Here is an 18,675-nt window from a genome sequence, read left to right as displayed (position 1 = left end):
AGTTCCAAACTTGGTGTGAAATTGCCCTCGACAGTATTTGCACACGGCCTTGGGTCTCCTTCTACGACAACCAGTTCTTGTTCATAGTGGTCCCATACTTTGGACCTTCTACCATGTGGTACTTGACTCATATCCTCATCCATGGAATCGGCGGTCTCAGAACACTCTGAGGTAGACATTCCTCAAATTCTTAGAGCACACTGCATTGGAAAAAACCAAACCATTTAAACATATATAATCAGATTTAAACCAGCAGAGTATATTACACAAAGAAACAGCAGATCAAATCATTCATAATAGAAAATTTGGCAAGTCAAGAGCACCATGCTCCATGTGCATATCAGGATGGCAAAGGGGGTACTTGATAGAGAAATGGTTGTTGTTGACCTCCCACCTATAAGCAACTAAAAAAACTGCACTGACATGGACCATGATGTATGAATGCAAGTCTTATAATATAGTTCCATCCACTAACGTTCCAACATGGAGGTTCTTAGTTAGAAAAATAATATAAAATAGATATGGAAGTACAAATTGTTTTTACCAACAAAGATATGTACAAAACTGCACTGACATCTTTATGTACAATCCTTTCACTAGATACTGCAAAAATTAATGGTTGACAGCTGAAACGTATCTGATAAGTTAAGATACCAGACATTTCCTGAACCGAAACTTAATGTATGTTTCCCAATATTGTTTTCGTGAAGATATATGTTCAGCCAAAATGAAACTGGGTGCTTGTCAATTTCCTGAACCGAAGAGATAGGCTACCAAGAACGATTTGTCTAATATTTAATGATAACTTTGGTTTACGTTACATATTCAGATTCTGTCGGACACCACAAAAAACTACAAATCTTTGATAATAGATGAACTTGGAAAGCCAGTTAGAATGGGTCTCATCAGACAACAACCTTTGATAATAGTGTGTTCAACATGTACACACTGCAAAACGATGCAGCTGGATGGTGCAGATAAATCGTGATAGATTATTGTGCAAGATTAGCAACCCCCCCCCCCACAAACTACACGGAATCCATGAAGATCCAGGCGGGAAAATCGCTTTCCGGAGAGCGAGAAAAACTGGAGATGGAGAAGAACGGAAGGAAGAGGAGATCAGGGGAGGAGCTCACCGCGACGACCTTGCAGGCGGTGCACTTGTCGCCGATGGAGGAGGCGACGGCGGCCGCCGCGAGTATGGCGGCGAGGAGGAGCAGGACGGTGCCGGATCTGCGGCGGACGACGGGGAGGAGGCCTGCGTGCGGCGGCCGGCGGGGAGGGGCGTGGTGCGTGCGGTGGCAGAGTCGGGACTCGGGAGGGAGGAGAAGGTGGTGCGGCCGTGCGGGCTTGCTCGCAGTTGAGGCCAAACCAATGCAATAATCCGGTTCTACCCACAGCTTCAAGCCCAAAATATATAAAACGATTTAGGCCCATAACCAGTCATATCCAAATTGCTTTCTCTGTAAACCCAAACCAAACCAAACTTAAAAAGCCTCAACCTAATTAAACATAAACCAGTCAAGGCCCAGTGTAAAAACCAAACCATTTTAACCAGTCTTTTTAAAACCAATCTCAGATTTAAACGCACTACGCGTCTACGGTGGCTGGCGGCTGGGGAGAAACAGAGAAGGTGATGCGACTGTAAGTTGCGGCGCAGGGAGAAGGCGAGGAAGGAGCCAGCCAGAAGAAGGCGTGACGGGGAGAAAATTACACTCCTCCGATTCTCTCGCGCATAACACTTTACCTTAACTCAAGAACACCACTGTTATTATTAGGGAGCTGCTATGCGTCCACCGGTGAATATTTATTAAACATCCGTCACCTCGACAACCGTCCGATGTACGCGCAGCCGTCCGATCTACACGGCTTGGTCGCCCCCTCCCCCTACACACACACACACCCAATAACTTCTGAAACGATGGTCGAGTTGTAGAAACAATCGCTTTGTTGCATAAAAACTTTGGACCTATTAATTCATGAAACAACGGTCGAGTTGTAGAAACAACCGTTTTGTTGCAGAATTTTTTTCTTCGCCTTTCCGCAACATAGATACTGCTGTGGAAGAAATTTTTGCAACAAAAGTCATGTTGCAGAAACTCAGTTGCGGATTCTCCTCGAGGTAGGATACAACGCACGGACGGAGCAGATCCGGCGGCGGTTGAGCTCCTTCAGGGCTCGTGGCGTCGGGGACTCGCGGGGAACGGGCGGAGGAGAGCGGGACGGAGTAGATCCGGCGGCGGCTGAGCTCCTTCACGGCTCGTGGCGCCGGGGACTCGCCGAGAACGGGCGGAGGAGAGTGGGACGGAGCAGATCCGGCGCGGCTGAGCTCCTTCACGGCTCGTGGCGCCAGGGACTCGCCGGGAACGGGCGAAGGAGAGCGGGAACAGAGCAGATCCGGCGGCGGTTGAGCTCCTTCATGGCTCGTGGCGCCGGGGACTCGCCGAGAACGGGCGAAGGAGAGCGGGACAGAGCGGATCAGGCGGCGACGGAGCTCCTTCACGGATCGTGGCGTCGGGGACTCGCGGGAACGGGCGGAAGAGGGAGGGAACAGAGCGGATTCGACGGCGCGTGGTGGCGCGGGGCACCGGCCGACGGCGGCCGATATCCTTCACGGCTCGTGGCAACGGTGGCTCGTCGGGAACGGGCGGAGGAGAGCAGGACGGATGTGAGGAGCCTCAGCTTGAGGACCGTTTACCTGAAACAATGCTCCAGTTTGAGAAAACTGTCGCAACTAGGTCGCTAGGCGCGGGCATGATCTCGTCCGTCAGATCGAGGCAAGATCAACGGACGAGCGGGTGGCGGATAGATCGCGTGGATCAACCAATGAAAGGGAAGAGTTTCCGCTGTTATTATCCCTATATACATAAAAATATACTCTCTTAGTCCCATACAGTATATTTTACTACACTTGATATACTAACTGAGGCTTTAAGAGCAACTCCAACGGGCGACACATTTCGTCCGACGCCGTCCGTTTGGGTCGGCGCGAACAAAAGAGGAGGCCCAACGCGCCGACCCAAACCCAAATCGAGTCCGCTTCGCATCCACGCCGACGCATTTGCGGCCCAAATTTGCGCCCCAAGTGCGCTGGTGTGAACGCGGAACGGACGCCACGCGTGCCTTCTCGGTGTCCGTCTCGTCCCCATCTGGCGGTCATCCAACTGCCCACAGCCTACCTGGTCAGCTTAATTTATGACCTCGGGCCCACGCGTCAGCGACGGCGGTCGTCCTTTTTTAAGCCGACTGTGCGGCGGGGCCTTCCTCATCCGCTTCCAGCCAGCCCCATCCCCATCTAACCACACTCGCTCCCCCGTCGCCGACAAACCCTAGCCACCCCAGCCGTGTCAGATGGGGCTCTTCTCCGGCGCCAGCAACAACAAGGCCAAGGGCAAGTCCCCCGCCATTCCTTTTTCCTCGGAGTTTCTCCCGCCTCCGCCGGCGCCAGCTCGTCGGCCGAGGCAGCGCGTCAACGTGCCAGTGCACCAGGTGGTGTGGCACTGGCAGCATTGTGTGCCTCTCCCATACCCCTACGCCACCCTCCCGCATGACTGGCACCTGGATCCAGAGAGGATCCCAGTGCCGGCGGCGCCGTGGTCGGCTAGGGCGCACGCAAAGGAGATGCAGCGCTGGCGGGCGCTCCTGACGTCGGAGCAGCGCCGTGACCTCGCCTATGCAACCGACTCGCCCAACTGGGCTCGATGGTTCGCCTTCGAGCACGAGGAGGCGAGGCGACGCGGCATTCGCGAAGTCGACCGCACCTTGCCACCGCCCTCGCTCATCGTCCGTGAGGAGGACCAGGCAGCGGAGGCCGCCTACCAGGCATCCCTTACGGTGGTCTACCGGGAGCGCAAGGAGGACGAGCGACACAGGGCAGCGGCAACGAAGCAAGAGGAGGCAGCGTACGAGGCAGCCATGGCGCGTGCCATGGCCCTCTCCGCGGTAGGTGACTGCGTCCTGCCACCGATGACCCCGCTGTCCCCTGTCAAAGCCGAGCCGGAGTCAGAGCCGGAATCGTCCCCCACCGACCATCGACGGTCGCGGGGCAAAGGGTTGCACCCCTTTGGGATGCCAGCTCCACCGGGGAAGCGCCGGAGAAGAGGGGCCACGTTCGTGGCAGAGACTGTAGGGGGGTCGGCCGCGGTTGGGGCACTCCAACTGTTGGGAAACGTAGTAATTTCAAAAATAATCCTACGCCAAACAAGGATCTATCTATGGAGGAACCAGCAACGAGTGATGGGGTAGAGCATCTTCATACATTTCAAGATCACTAAGTGGAAGCGTTGCTAGAACGCGGTTGATAGAGTCGTACTCGCAGCGATTCAGACCGCGGTGTGATTCCGATCTATGTGCCGAATCACGGCACCTCCACGTTCAACACACGTAAATCCCGGTGACGTCTCCCACGCCTTGGTCCAGCAAGGAGGAGGGAGAGGTTAAGGGAGAGCTCTGGCAGCACGACGACGTGGTGACGGTGGATCAACGTGGTACTCTGAAAGAGCTTCGCCAAGCACTATGGAGGACGAGGAGGAGGAGAAATATGGCTGCGTCATGGAGAGATTATTGTGCGTAAATCTGCCCAAAAGCCACCACTATATATAGGAGGAGAGGGAGGAGGTGCCCACACTTAAGGGTTTCCCACTCCAAAGGGTGCCGCAGCCCTAGAGGCCAAGGAGGGCGGCGGCCAAGGGTGGAGTGCCCTCGGGTGGGCCTTGAGGCCCAAGTTGGCCTCCCCACGCCTAGGGTTTTGCCCCTCTCCACCTTGGCTGCGCCTTGGGCTTCTTGTGGTGGCGCACCAGCCCACATATGGGCTGGTTCCCATCACCTTTAGGCCCATGGAGCACTTTGGGGCTGGTGGCCCCTCCCGGTGTACCCCCGGAACCCTTCCGGTGGTCCCGGTACATTACCGGTGTCGCCCGAAACAATTTTGGTGACCAAATCCTCACTTCCTATATATAATTCTTTACCTCCGGACAATTCCGAAACTCCCCGTGACGTCTGAGATCTCATCCAGGACTTCGAACAACCTTCGGTAACGACGTACACTATTTCCCTATAACCCTAGCGTCATCGAACCTTAAGTGTGTAGACCCTACAGGTTCGGGAAGCATGCAGACATGACCGAGACACTCTCCGACCAATAACCAACAACGGGGTGTGGATATCCATGTTGGTTCCCACATGTTCCACGATGATCTCATCGGATGAACCACGATGTCAAGGATTCAACCAATCCCGTATGCAATTCCCTTTGTCTATCGGCATGATACTTGCCCGAGATTCAATCGTCGATATCCCTATACCTTGTTCAATCTCGTTACCGGCAAGTCTCTTTACTCATTACGCAACACATCATCATGTGGCTAACCCCTTAGTCACACTGAGCCCAATATGATGATGGATTATCGAGTGGGCCCAGAGATACCTCTCCGTCACATGGAGTGACAAATCCCGGTCTCAATTCGTACAACTCAACAGACACTTTCGTAGATACCCGTAGTGCACCTTTATAATCACCCAATTACATTGTGACATTTGGTACACCCAAAGCACTCCTATGGTATCCGGGAGTTTCACAATCTCACGGTCTAAGGAAATGATACTTGACATTAGAAAAGCTTTAGCAGACGAACAACACGATCTAGTGTTGTGCTTAGGATTGGGTCTTGTTCATCACATCATTCCCCAATGATGTGATCCCGTTATCAATGACATCCAATGTCCATGATCAAGAAACCATGATCATCTATTGATCAACGAGCTAGCCAACTAGAGGCTTACTAGGGACACATTGTGATCTATATATTCACACATGTATTACGGTTTCTGGTTAGTACAATTATAGCATGAATAATTGAAAATTATCATGAACTAGGAAATATAATAATAACCAATTTATTATTGCCTCTAGGGCATATTTACAACAGTCTCCCACTTGCACTAGAGTCAATAATCTAGTTCACATCACTATGTGATTGCAATGAATCCAACACCCATAAGTTTTGAGAGAGGTTTATTAGTCAACGGGTCTGATCCTTTCAAATCCGTGTTTGCTTTACAAATCTCTATGTCTTCATATAGATACTGCTACCTGTTGGGGAACGTCGCATGGTAAACATAAATTTTCCTACGCGCACGAAGACCTATCATGGTGATGTCCATCTACGAGAGGGGATTTCCAATCTACGTACCCTTGTAGATCGCACAGCAGAAGCGTTAGTGAACGCGGTTGATGTAGTATAACGTCCTCACGTCCCTCGATCCGCCTCGCGAACCGTCCCATGAACCGTCCCGCGATCCGTCCCACGATCCGCTCCGATCTAGTGCCGAACGGACGGCACCTCCGCGTTCAGCACACGTATAGCTCGACGATGATCTCGGCCTTCTTGATCCAGCAAGAGAGACGGAGAGGTAAATGAGTTCTTCGACAGCGTGACGGCGCTCCGGAGGTTGGTGGTGATCTAATCTCAGCAGGGCTCCGCCCGAGCTCCGCAGAAACGCGATCTAGAGGAAAAACCGTGGAGGTATGTGGTCGGGCTGCCGTGGCAAAAGTTGTCTCAAATCAGCCCTAATAGCTCCATATATATATAGGACGAGGGGAGGGGAGGCTTGCCTTGAGGCTCAAGGAGCCCCAAGGGCTGCGCCACCAAGGGAGGAGGAGTCCTCCTCCAATCCTAGTCCAACCAGGAATGGAAGGTGGAGTCCTTCTCTCCTTTCCCACCTCTTTTTTTTCTTTTTTCTTTGATTTTCTATCTATGGCGCATAGGGCCTTCTTGGGCTGTCCCACCAGCCCACCAAGGGCTGGTGCGCCACCCCCAAGGCCTATGGGCTTCCCCGGGGTGGGCTGCCCCCCCCGGTGAACACCCGGAACCCATTCGTCATTCCCGGTACATTCCCGGTAACTCCGAAAACCTTCCGGTAATCAAATGAGGTCATCCTATATATCAATCTTCGTTTCCGGACCATTCCGGAAACCCTTGTGACATCCGTGATCTCATCCGGGACTCCGAACAACATTCGGTAACCAACCATATAACTCAAATATGCATAAAACAACGTCGAACCTTAAGTGTGCAGACCCTGCGGGTTCGAGAACTATGTAGACATGACCCGAGTGACTCCTTGGTCAATATCCAATAGCAGGACCTGGATGCCCATATTGGATCCTACATATTCTACGAAGATCTTATCGTTTGAACCTTAGTGCCAAGGATTCATATAATCCCGTATGTCATTCCCTTTGTCCTTCGGTATGTTACTTGCCCGAGATTCGATCGTCAGTATCCGCATACCTATTTCAATCTCGTTTACCGGTAAATCTCTTTACTCGTTCCATAATACAAGATCCCGCAAATTACACTAAGTCACATTGCTTGCAAGGCTTGTGTGTGATGTTGTATTACCGAGTGGGCCCCGAGATACCTCTCCGTCACACGGAGTGACAAATCCCAGTCTCGATCCATACTAACTCAACGAACACCTTCGGAGATACCTGTAGAGCATCTTTATAGTCACCCAGTTACGTTGCGACATTTGATACACACAAAGCATTCCTCCGGTGTCAGTGAGTTATATGCTCTCATGGTCATAGGAACAAATACTTGACATGCAGAAAACAGTAGCAACAAAATGACACGATCAACATGCTACGTCTATTAGTTTGGGTCTAGTCCATCACATGATTCTCCTAATGATGTGATCCCGTTATCAAGTGACAACACTTGCCTATGGTGAGGAAACCTTGACCATCTTTGATCAACGAGCTAGTCAACTAGAGGCTTACTAGGGACAGTGTTTTGTCTATGTATCCACACATGCACTGTGTTTCCAATCAATGCAATTATAGCATGGATAATAAACGATTATCATGAACAAAGAAATATAATAATAACTAATTTATTATTGCCTCTAGGGCATATTTCCAACAGTCTCCCACTTTCACTAGAGTCAATAAGCTAGTTCACATCACCATGTGATTCCAACGAATCCAACACCCATATAGTTATGGGGTCTGATCACGTCTTGCTCGGGAGAGAGGTTTTAGTCAACGGTTCTGAAACTTTCAGATACGTGTGTTCTTTACAAATCTTTATGTCATCTTATAGATGCTACTACTATGTGCTATTCGGAAATACTCCAAATATCTACTCTACTATACGAATCCGTTTCACTACTCATAGTTATTCGGATTAGTGTCAAAGCTTGCATCGACATAACCCTTTACGACAAACTCTTTAACCACCTCCATAATCGAGAAAAATTTCCTTAGTCCATCAGTTACTAAGGATAAATTTTGACCGCTGCTAGTGATTCAATCATGGATCACTCTCTGTACCTCTCAACAGACTTTGAGTCAAGGCACACATCAGGTGCGGTACCCAGCATGGCATACTTCAGATTCTACGGCCAAGGCATAGAAGACGACCTTCGTCTATTCTCTTTATTCTGCCAGGGTCGGGTTTTGAGTCTTACTCAAATTCACACCTTACAACGCAACCAAGAACTCCTTCTTTGCTGATCTATTTTGAACTCCTTCAAAAACTTGTCAAGGCATGCATCTTGTTGAAACTTCTATTAAGCGCTTTCGATCTATCTCCATAGATCTTTGATGCTCAACGTTCAAGTAGCGCAATCCAGGTACTCCTTTGAAAACTCCTTTCAAACAACCTTGTATGCTTTACAGAAATTCTACATTACTTCTGATCCACAATATGTCAACCACATATACTTATCAGAAATTCTATAGTGCTCCCACTCACTTCTTTGGAAATACAAGTTTCTCATAAGCCTTGTACAAACCCAAAATCTTTGATCATCTCATCAAAGTGTATATCCAACTCCGAGATGCTTGCACCAGTCCATTTAAGGATCGCTGGAGCTTGCATACTTGCTAGTATCTTTAGGATCGACAAAACCTCCTGGTTGTATCACATACAATGTTTGCTCAAGGAAACCGTCGAGGAAACAATGTTTTGACATCCTATGTGCAATATTTCATAAATAATGCAGCAACTACTAACATAATTCTAACAGACTTTCAGCATCGCTACGAGTGAGAAAGTCTCATCATAGTCAACTGTTTGATCTTGTCGGAAACATCTTTGCGACAAGTCGAGCTTTTCTTAATAGTGACTTATCACCATCATTGTATGTCTTCCTTTTAAAGATCCATCTTTACTCAATAGTCCTATGACCATCAAGTAGTTCTTCCAAAGTCTACACTTTGTTTTCATACATGGATCCTCTCTCGGATTTCATGGCCTCCAGCCATTTGTCGGAATCCTGGCCCACCATTGCTTTCTCCATAACTCGTAGGTTCATTGTTGCTCAACAACATGACCTCCAAGACAGGGTTACCGTACCACTCTGCAGTAGTACGCGACCTTGTCAACCTACGAGATTTGTAGTAACTTGATTCGATGCTCGATGATCACCATCATAAGCTTTCACTTCAATTGGTGTAGGCGCCACAGGAACAACTTCCTGCGCCCTGCTACACACTGGTTGAAGTGATGGTTCAATAACCTTATCAAGTTCTACCACCCTCCCACTCAATTCTTTCGAGAGAAACCTTTCCTCGAGAAAGGATCCGTTTCTAGAAACAAACACTTTTGCTTTCGGATCTGAGATGGGAGATGTACCCAACTGTTTTGGATATCCTATGAAGATGCATTTATCCGCTTTGGGTTCGAGCTTATCAGAGTGAAATTTTTTCACATAAGTGTCGAAGCCCCAAACTTTCAAGAAACGACAGTTTAGATTTCTCTAAACCTCAGTCTATACTGTGTCATCTCAACGGAAATACGCGGTGCCCTATTTAAAGTGAATGCGGTTGTCTCTAATGCATAACCCATAAACGATAGTGGTAATTCGATAAGAGACATCATAGCATGCACCATACCAAATAGTGCGTGGCTATGACATTCAGACACATCATCACACTATGATGTTCTAGGTGGCATGAACTGCGAAACAATTTCCACATTGTCTTAACTGCGTACCAAAACTCGTAACTCAGATATTCATTTCTATGATCATATCGTAGACAGTTTATCCTCTTGTTACGACGAACTTCACTCCGAAACATAATTGAACTTTTCAATATTTCAGACTTGTGATTCATTAAGTAAATACTCTTGTATCCACTCAAATCGTCATTGAAGTAAGAACATAATGATATCCACTGCGTGCCTTAGCACCCATTGGACTGCATACATCAAAATGTATCACTTCCAACAAGTTACTATCTTGTTTCATCTCAATGAAAACAAGGCCTTGCTCATGTGGTATGATTTGCATGTCACTAGTGATTCAAAATCAGGTGAGTATAAAGATCCATCATCATGGAGCCTCTTCATGCAATTTATACCAACATGACTCAAGCGGCAGTGCCACAAGTAAGTGGTACTATCATCATTACCTCGTATCTTTTGGCACCAATATCATGAACATGTGTAACACTACGATCGAGATTCAATAAACCATTGAAGGTGATTATTCAAGCAAATAGAGTAACCATTATTCTTTTAAATGAATAATCGTATTGCAATAAACACGATCCAATCATGTTCATGCTTAACGCAAGCACCAAATAACAATTATTTCGGTTTAACACCAATCCCGATGGTAGAGGGAGCGTGCGACGTTTTGATCATATCAACCTTGGAAACACTTCCAACACGTATCGTCACCTCGCCTTTAGCTAGTCTCCATTTATGCCGTAGCTATCATTTCGTGTTACTAATCACTTAGCAACCGAACCGGTATCCAATACCCTCATGCTACTAGGAGTACTAGTAAAGTACACATCAACATCATGTATATCAAATATACTTCTTTCGACTTTTGCCAGCCTTCTTATCTACCAAGTATCTAGAGTTGCTCCGCCTCAGTGACTGTTACCCTCATTATAGAAGCACTTAGTCTCGGGTTTGGGTTTAATCTTGGGTCTCTTCATTAGTGCAGCAATTGTTTTGCCATTTCATGAAGTATCCCTTCTAGCCCTTGCCTTTCTTGAAACTTAGTGGTTTTACTAACCATCAACTATTGATGCTCCTTCTTGATTTCTACTTTCGAAGTGTCAAACATCGCGAATCGCTCAAGGATCGTTGTATCTATCCTTGATATGTTATAGTTCATCACGAAGCTCTCACAGCTTGGTGGCAGTGACTTTGGAGAACCATCACTATCTCATATGGAAGATTAACTCCCACTTGATTCAAGCGATTATCGTACTCAGACAATCTGAGCACACGCTCAATGATTGAGCTTTTCTCCTTTACTTTGTGGACAAAGAATCTTGTCAGAGGTCTCGTAACTCTTAACAAGGGCACAAGCATGAAATCAAAATTTCATATCTTTAGAACATCACTTATGTTCCGTGACGTTTCAAAACGTCTTCGACGCCTTGCTTCTAAGCCATTAAGTATTTTGCACTGAACTATCGTGTAGTCATCAGAAACGTGTATGTCGGATGTTCACAGCATCCACAGACGATGCTCGAGGTGCAGCACACCGAGTGGTGCATTAAGGACATAAGCCTTCTGTGCAGCAACGAGGACAATACTCTGCAAAGTTTGCTACTATCAACTTCAACTAAATTTTCTCTAGGAACATATAAAAATAGTAGAGCTATAGCGCAAGCTACATCGTAATTCGCAAAGACCATTAGACAATGTTCATGACAATTAGTTCAATTAAAAATATTACTTAAGAACTCCCACTCAAAAAGTACATCTCTCTAGTCATTTGAGTGGTACATGATCCAAATCCACTATCTCAAGTCCGATCATCACGTGAGTCGAGAATAGTTTCAGTGGTAAGCATCTCTACGCTAATCATATCAACTATACGATTCATGCTCGACCTTTCGGTCTCATGTGTTCCGAGGCCATGTCTGCACATGCTAGGCTCGTCAAGATTAACCCGAGTGTTCCGCGTGTGCAACTGTTTTGCACCCGTTGTATGTGAACGTTGAGTCTATCACACCCGATCATCACGTGGTGTCTCGAAACGAAGAACTGTCGCAATGGTGCACAGTCGGGGAGAACACAATTTCGTCTTGAAATTTTAGTGAGAGATCACCTCATAATGCTACCGTCGTTCTATGCAAGATAAGGTGCATAAAGGATTAACATCACATACAATTCATAAGTGACATGATATGGCCATCATCATGTGCTTCTTGATTTCCATCACCAAAGCACCGGCACGATCTTCTTGTCACCGGCGTCACACCATGATATCCATCATCATGATCTCCATCAACGTGTCGCCATCGGGGGTTGTCGTGCTACTCATGCTATTACTACTAAAGCTACGTCCTAGCAATATAGTAAACGCATCTGCAAGCACAAACGTTAGTTTAAAGACAACCCTATGGCTCGTGCTGGTTGCCGTACCATCGACGTGCAAGTCGATATTAACTATTACAACATGATCATCTCATACATCCAATATATCACATCACATCGTTGGCCATATCACATCACAAGCATACCCTGCAAAAACAAGTTAGACGTCCTCTAATTGTTGTTGCATGTTTTACGTGGTGACCATGGGTATCTAGTAGGATCGCATCTTACTTACGCAAACACAACAACAGAGATATATGAATTGCTATTTAACCTCATCCAAGGACCTCCTCGGTCAAATCCGATTCAACTAAAGTTGGAGAAACCGACACTCGTCGGTCATCTTTGAGCAACAGAGTTACTCGTAGCGATGAAACCAGTCTCTCGTAAGCGTACGAGTAATGTCGGTCCGAGCCGCTTCGATCCAACAATATCGCGGAATCAAGAAAAGACTAAGGAGGGCAGCAAAACGCACATCACCGCCCACAAAAACTTTTGTGTTCTACTCGAGATTACATCTACGCATGAACCTAGCTCATGATGCCACTGTTGGGGAACGTCGCATGGGAAACAAAAAATTTCCTACGCGCACGAAGACCTATCACGGTGATGTCCATCTACGAGAGGGGATTTCTGATCTACGCACCCTTGTAGATCGCACAGCAGAAGCGTTAGTGAACGCGGTTGATGTAGTGGAACATCCTCACGTCCCTCAATCCGCCCCGCGAACCGTCCCACGAACCGTCCCACGAACCGTCCCGCGATCCGTCCCACGATCCGCTCCGATCTAGTGCCGAGCGGACGGCACCTCCGCGTTCAGCACACGTACAACTCGACGATGATCTCGGCCTTCTTGATCCAGCAAGAGAGACGGAGAGGTAGATGAGTTCTCCAGCAGCGTGACGGTGCTCCGGAGGTTGGTGGTGATCTAATCTCAGCAGGGCTCCGCCCGAGCTCCGCAGAAACGCGATCTAGAGGAAAAACCGTGGAGGTATGTGGTCGGGCTGCCGTGGCAAAAGTTGTCTCAAATCAGCCCTAATAGCTCCATATATATAGGAGGAGGGGAGGGGAGGCTTGCCTTGAGGCTCAAGGGGTCCCAAGGGCTGCGCCACCAAGGGAGGAGGAGTCCTCCTCCAATCCTAGTCCAACTAGGATTGGAAGGTGGAGTCCTTCTCTCCTTTCCCACCTCTTTTTTTTTCTTTTCTCTTTGATTTTCTATCTATGGCGCATAGGGCCTTCTTGGGCTGTCCCACCAGCCCACCAAGGGCTGGTGCGCCACCCCAAGGCCTATGGGCTTCCCCGGGGTGGGCTGCCCCCCCCGGTGAACACCCGGAACCCATTCGTCATTCCCGGTACATTCCCGGTAACTCCGAAAACCTTCCGGTAATCAAATGAGGTCATCCTATATATCAATCTTCGTTTCCGGACCATTCCGGAAACCCTCGTGACGTCTGTGATCTCATCCGGGACTCCGAACAACATTCGGTAACCAACCATATAACTCAAATATGCATAAAACAACGTCGAACTTTAAGTGTGCAGACCCTGCGGGTTCGAGAACTATGTAGACATGACCCGAGTGATTCCTTGGTCAATATCCAATAGCGGGACCTGGATGCCCATATTGGATCCTACATATTCTACGAAGATCTTATCGTTTGAACCTCAGTGCCAAGGATTCATATAATCCCGTATGTCATTCGCTTTGTCCTTCAGTATGTTACTTGCCCGAGATTCGATCGTCAGTATCCGCATACCTATTTCAATCTCATTTACCGGCAAGTCTCTTTACTTGTTCCGTAATATAAGATCCCGCAACTTACACTAAGTCACATTGCTTGCAAGGCTTGTGTGTGATGTTGTATTACCGAGTGGGCCCCGAGATACCTCTTCGTCACACGGAGTGACAAATCCCAGTCTCGATCCATACTAACTCAACGAACACCTTCAGAGATACCTGTAGAGCATCTTTATAGTCACCCAGTTACGTTGCGACATTTGATACACACAAATCATTCCTCCGGTGTCAGTGAGTTATATGCTCTCATGGTCATAGGAACAAATACTTGACATGCAGAAAACAGTAGCAACAAAATGACACGATCAACATGCTACGTCTATTAGTTTGGGTCTAGTCCATCACTTGATTCTCCTAATGATGTGATCCCGTTATCAAGTGACAACACTTTCCTATGGTCAGGAAACCTATACCATCTTTGATCAACGAGCTAGTCAACTAGAGGCTTACTAGGGACAGTGTTTTGTCTATGTATCCACACATGCACTGCGTTTCCAATCAATAGAATTATAGCATGGATAATAAACGATTATCATGAACAAAGAAATATAATAATAACTAATTTATTATTGCCTCTAGGGCATATTTCCAACCCTACCATGCACCATTTGGAACTATTCCAAATGACTGCTCCACTATACGAATCCGGTTTATTACTCATAGTCATCCGGATTAGTGACAAAGCTTGCATCAACGTAACCCCTTTAAGACGAACTCTTTAATCACCTCCATAATCGTGAAAAATTCCTTAGTCCACTAGTTACTAAGGATATCTTTGACCGTTGTCCAGTGATCCATTCCTGGATTACTCTTGTACCCCTTGACTAACTCATGGCAAGGCACACTTTAGGCGTGATACACAACGTAGCATACTTATAGAGCCTACGACTGATGCATAGGGGACGACATTCGTCATTTCTCTTTCTTCTGCCATGATCGGGCTTTTGAGCCTTACTCAAAAATTTACACCTTATAACACAGCCAAGAACTCCTTTTGCCGACCTATTTTGAACACTTTCAAAAACTTGTCAAGGCATGCATTTTGTTGAAAGTTCTATTAAGCACTTTGATATATCTCCATAGATCTTGATGCTCAATGTTCAAGTATCTCATCCAGGTTTTCCTTTGAAAAACTCCTTTAAAACAACCCTTTATGCTTTCCAGAATTTCTACATTATTTCCGATCAACAATATGTCAACCACATATATTCATCAGAAATTCTATAGTGCTCACAGTCACTTCTTTGGAAATACAAGTTTCTCATAAACTTTGTATAAAACCAAAAACTTTGATCATCTCATAAAGGTATATATTCCAACTCCGAGATGCTTGCTCCAGTCCATAGAAGGATCGCTGGAGCTTTCCATACTTGTTAGCACCCTTTAGGATCGACAAAATCTTCTAGTTGTATCACATACAACCTTTCATCGAGGAAACCGTTGAGGAAACAATATTTTGACATCCTATCTGCAAGATTTCATAAATGATGCAGCAACTGCTAGCATAATTCCAACAGACTTTCAGCATCGCTACGAGTGAGAAAGTCTCATCGTAGTGAACTCTTTGAACTTTGTCGAAAACATCTTTGTGACAAGTCATGCTTTCTTAATGGTGACTTTTCACCATCACCGTCTGTCTTCCTTTTAAAGACCCATCCATAGTTAATAGTCTTACGACCATCAAGTAGTTCTTCCAAAGTCTACACTTTGTTTTTATACATGGATCCTTCTCTCAGATTTCATGGCCTCCAGCCATTTGTCGGAATCCGGGCCCACCATCGCTTCTCCATTGCTCGTAGGTTCATTGTTGTCCAACAACATGACCTCTAAGACAGGGTTGCCGTACCACTCTGTAGCAGAAGCACGTGACCTTGTCGGCCTACGAGGTTTGTAGTGACTTGATCCAAAGTTTCATGATCACTGTCATTAGCTTCCACTTCAATTGATGTAGGCGCTAGAGGAACAACTTCCTGCGCCCTGCTACATACACTGGTTGAAGTGATGGTTCAATAACCTCATCAAGTCTCCACCATACTCCCACTCAATTCTTTCGAGAGAAACTTTTCCTCGAGAAAGGACCCGTTTCTAGAAACAAACACTTTTGTTTCCGGATCTGAGATAGGAGCTATACCCAACTATTTTGGGTGTCCTATGAAGATGCATTTATCCGCTTTGGGTTCGAGCTTATCAACCTGAAACTTTTTCACATAAGCATCGTAGACCCAAATTTTTAAGAAATGACAACTTAGGTTTCTCTAAACCATAGTTCATACGGTGTCATCTCAACGGAATTACGTGGTGCCATATTTAAAGTGAATGCAGTTGTCTCTAATGCCTGACCCGTAAATGATAGTGGTAATTTGATAAGAGACATCATAGTATGCAACATATCTAATATGGCACGACTATGACATACAGGTACACCCTGAGACTATGGCGTTCCAGGTGGCATGAGTTGTGAAACAATTTTCACATTGTCTTAAATGTTTACCAAACTCATAACTCAGATATATATGTTTACCTCCACGATCACATCGTAGACATATTATCCTCTTGTCATGATGATCTTCAACTTCACTCTTAAATTACTTGAACGTTTCAATAATTCAGACTTAGGTTTCATCAAGTAAATACACTAGTATCTACTCAAATCATTTGTGAAGTAAGAACATAATGATATCCACTGCGTGCCTCGGTACTCGTTGGACCGCACACATCAAAATGTATTACTTCCAACAAGTTACCTTTGTGTTCCATCTCACAGGAGAACGAGGTCTTCAGTCATCTTGCCCATGTGGTATGATTTGCATGTCTCAATTGATTCAAAAATCAAGTGAGTCCAAACGATCCATTCGCATGGAGTTTCTTCATGCTTTATACCAACAGACATGGTTTGCATGTCTCAAACGTTTCAAAAAATGAGTGAGTACAAAGATCCATCAGCATGGAGCTTCTTCATGCATTTTATACCAATATGACTCAAGCAGTAGTGCCACAAGTAAGTGGTACTATCATTACTACTTTGTATCGTTTGGCAACAATATTATGAACATGTGTATCACTACGATCGAGATTCAATAAACCATTCATTCTAGGTGCACGACCATTGAAGGTATTATTCAAGTAAACAAAATAACCATTATTCTCTTTAGATGAATAATCGTATTGCCATTAACATAATCGAATCATGTCTATGCTCAACGCAAACACCAAATAACAAATATTTAGGTTTAACACTAATTTTCGATGGTAGAGGGAGCGTGCGATGTTTGATCATATCAACCTTGGAAACATTTCCAACACACATCGTAACCTCTCCTTTAGCGAGTCTCCGTTTATTCCATAGCTTTCATTTCGAGTTACTGACACTTAGCAATTGAACCGGTATCTAATACCCTGGTGCTACTAGGAGTACTAGTAAAGTACACCCAATATCATGTATATCCAATATTCTTGTGTTGACTTTGCCATCCTTCTTATATACCAAGTATCTAGGGTAGTTCCTCTTCAGTGGTTGTTCCCCTCATTACAGAAGCACTTAGTCTCGGGTTTGGGTTCAACCTTGGGTCTCTTCACTAGAGCAGCAACTGGTTTGCCGTTCAATGAAGTATCCCTTCATGCCCTTTCCCTTCTTGAAACTAGCGGTTTTACAAACCATCAACAATTGATGCTCCTTTCCGATTTCTACTCGCGGTGTCAAACATCGCGAATAGCTCAAGGATCATCATATCCATCCTTGATAAGTTATAGTTCATCAGGAAGCTCTAGTAGCTTGGTGTCAGTGACTTTGGAGAACTATCACTGTCTCATCTAGAAGATCAACTCCCACTTGATTCAAGTGATTGTAGTACTCAGACAATCTGAGCACAAGCTCAACGATTGAGCTTTTCTCCTTTACTTTGTAGACAAAGAATCTTGTCGGAGGTCTCACACCTCTGAGAAAGGACACGGGTATGAAATCCCAATTCCATCTCTTGGAACATCTCGTATGTCCCTCGATGTTCGAAAAGTCTTTAGCGCCTCAATTCTAAGCCGTTTAAACAATATGCATTGAACTATCATGTAGCTATCAAAGACGTGTATGTCAGATGTTCGCAACATCTACACACCACGCTTGGGGTTCAGCACACCGAGCGGTGCATTAAGGACATAAGCCTTCTTCTTAGCAATGAGGACAATCCTCAGTTAACGGACCCAGTCTGCATAATTGCTACTTCTATCTTTCAATTAAGTTTTTCTCTAGGAACATGTCAAAAACCGTAGAGCTATAGCGCAAGCATAATTTGCAAAGACCTTTTGACTATGTTCATGACAATTAAGTTCATCTAATCAAATTATTCAATGAACTCCCACTCAAATCGACATCCCTCTAGTCATCCAAGTGAAACATGATCCACGTCGACTAGCCCGTGTCCGATCATCACGTGAGACGGACTAGTCATCATTGGTGAGCATCTCCATGCTGATCGTATCAACCATACGACTCATGTTCGACCTTTCGGTCTCTCGTATTCGAGGCCATGT

The sequence above is a fragment of the Hordeum vulgare genome, chromosome 3H (genome assembly GCF_904849725.1).
Source record: "Hordeum vulgare subsp. vulgare chromosome 3H, MorexV3_pseudomolecules_assembly, whole genome shotgun sequence".
Lineage (NCBI taxonomy): Eukaryota > Viridiplantae > Streptophyta > Magnoliopsida > Poales > Poaceae > Hordeum > Hordeum vulgare.
This window is presented reverse-complemented; position numbering follows the sequence as displayed.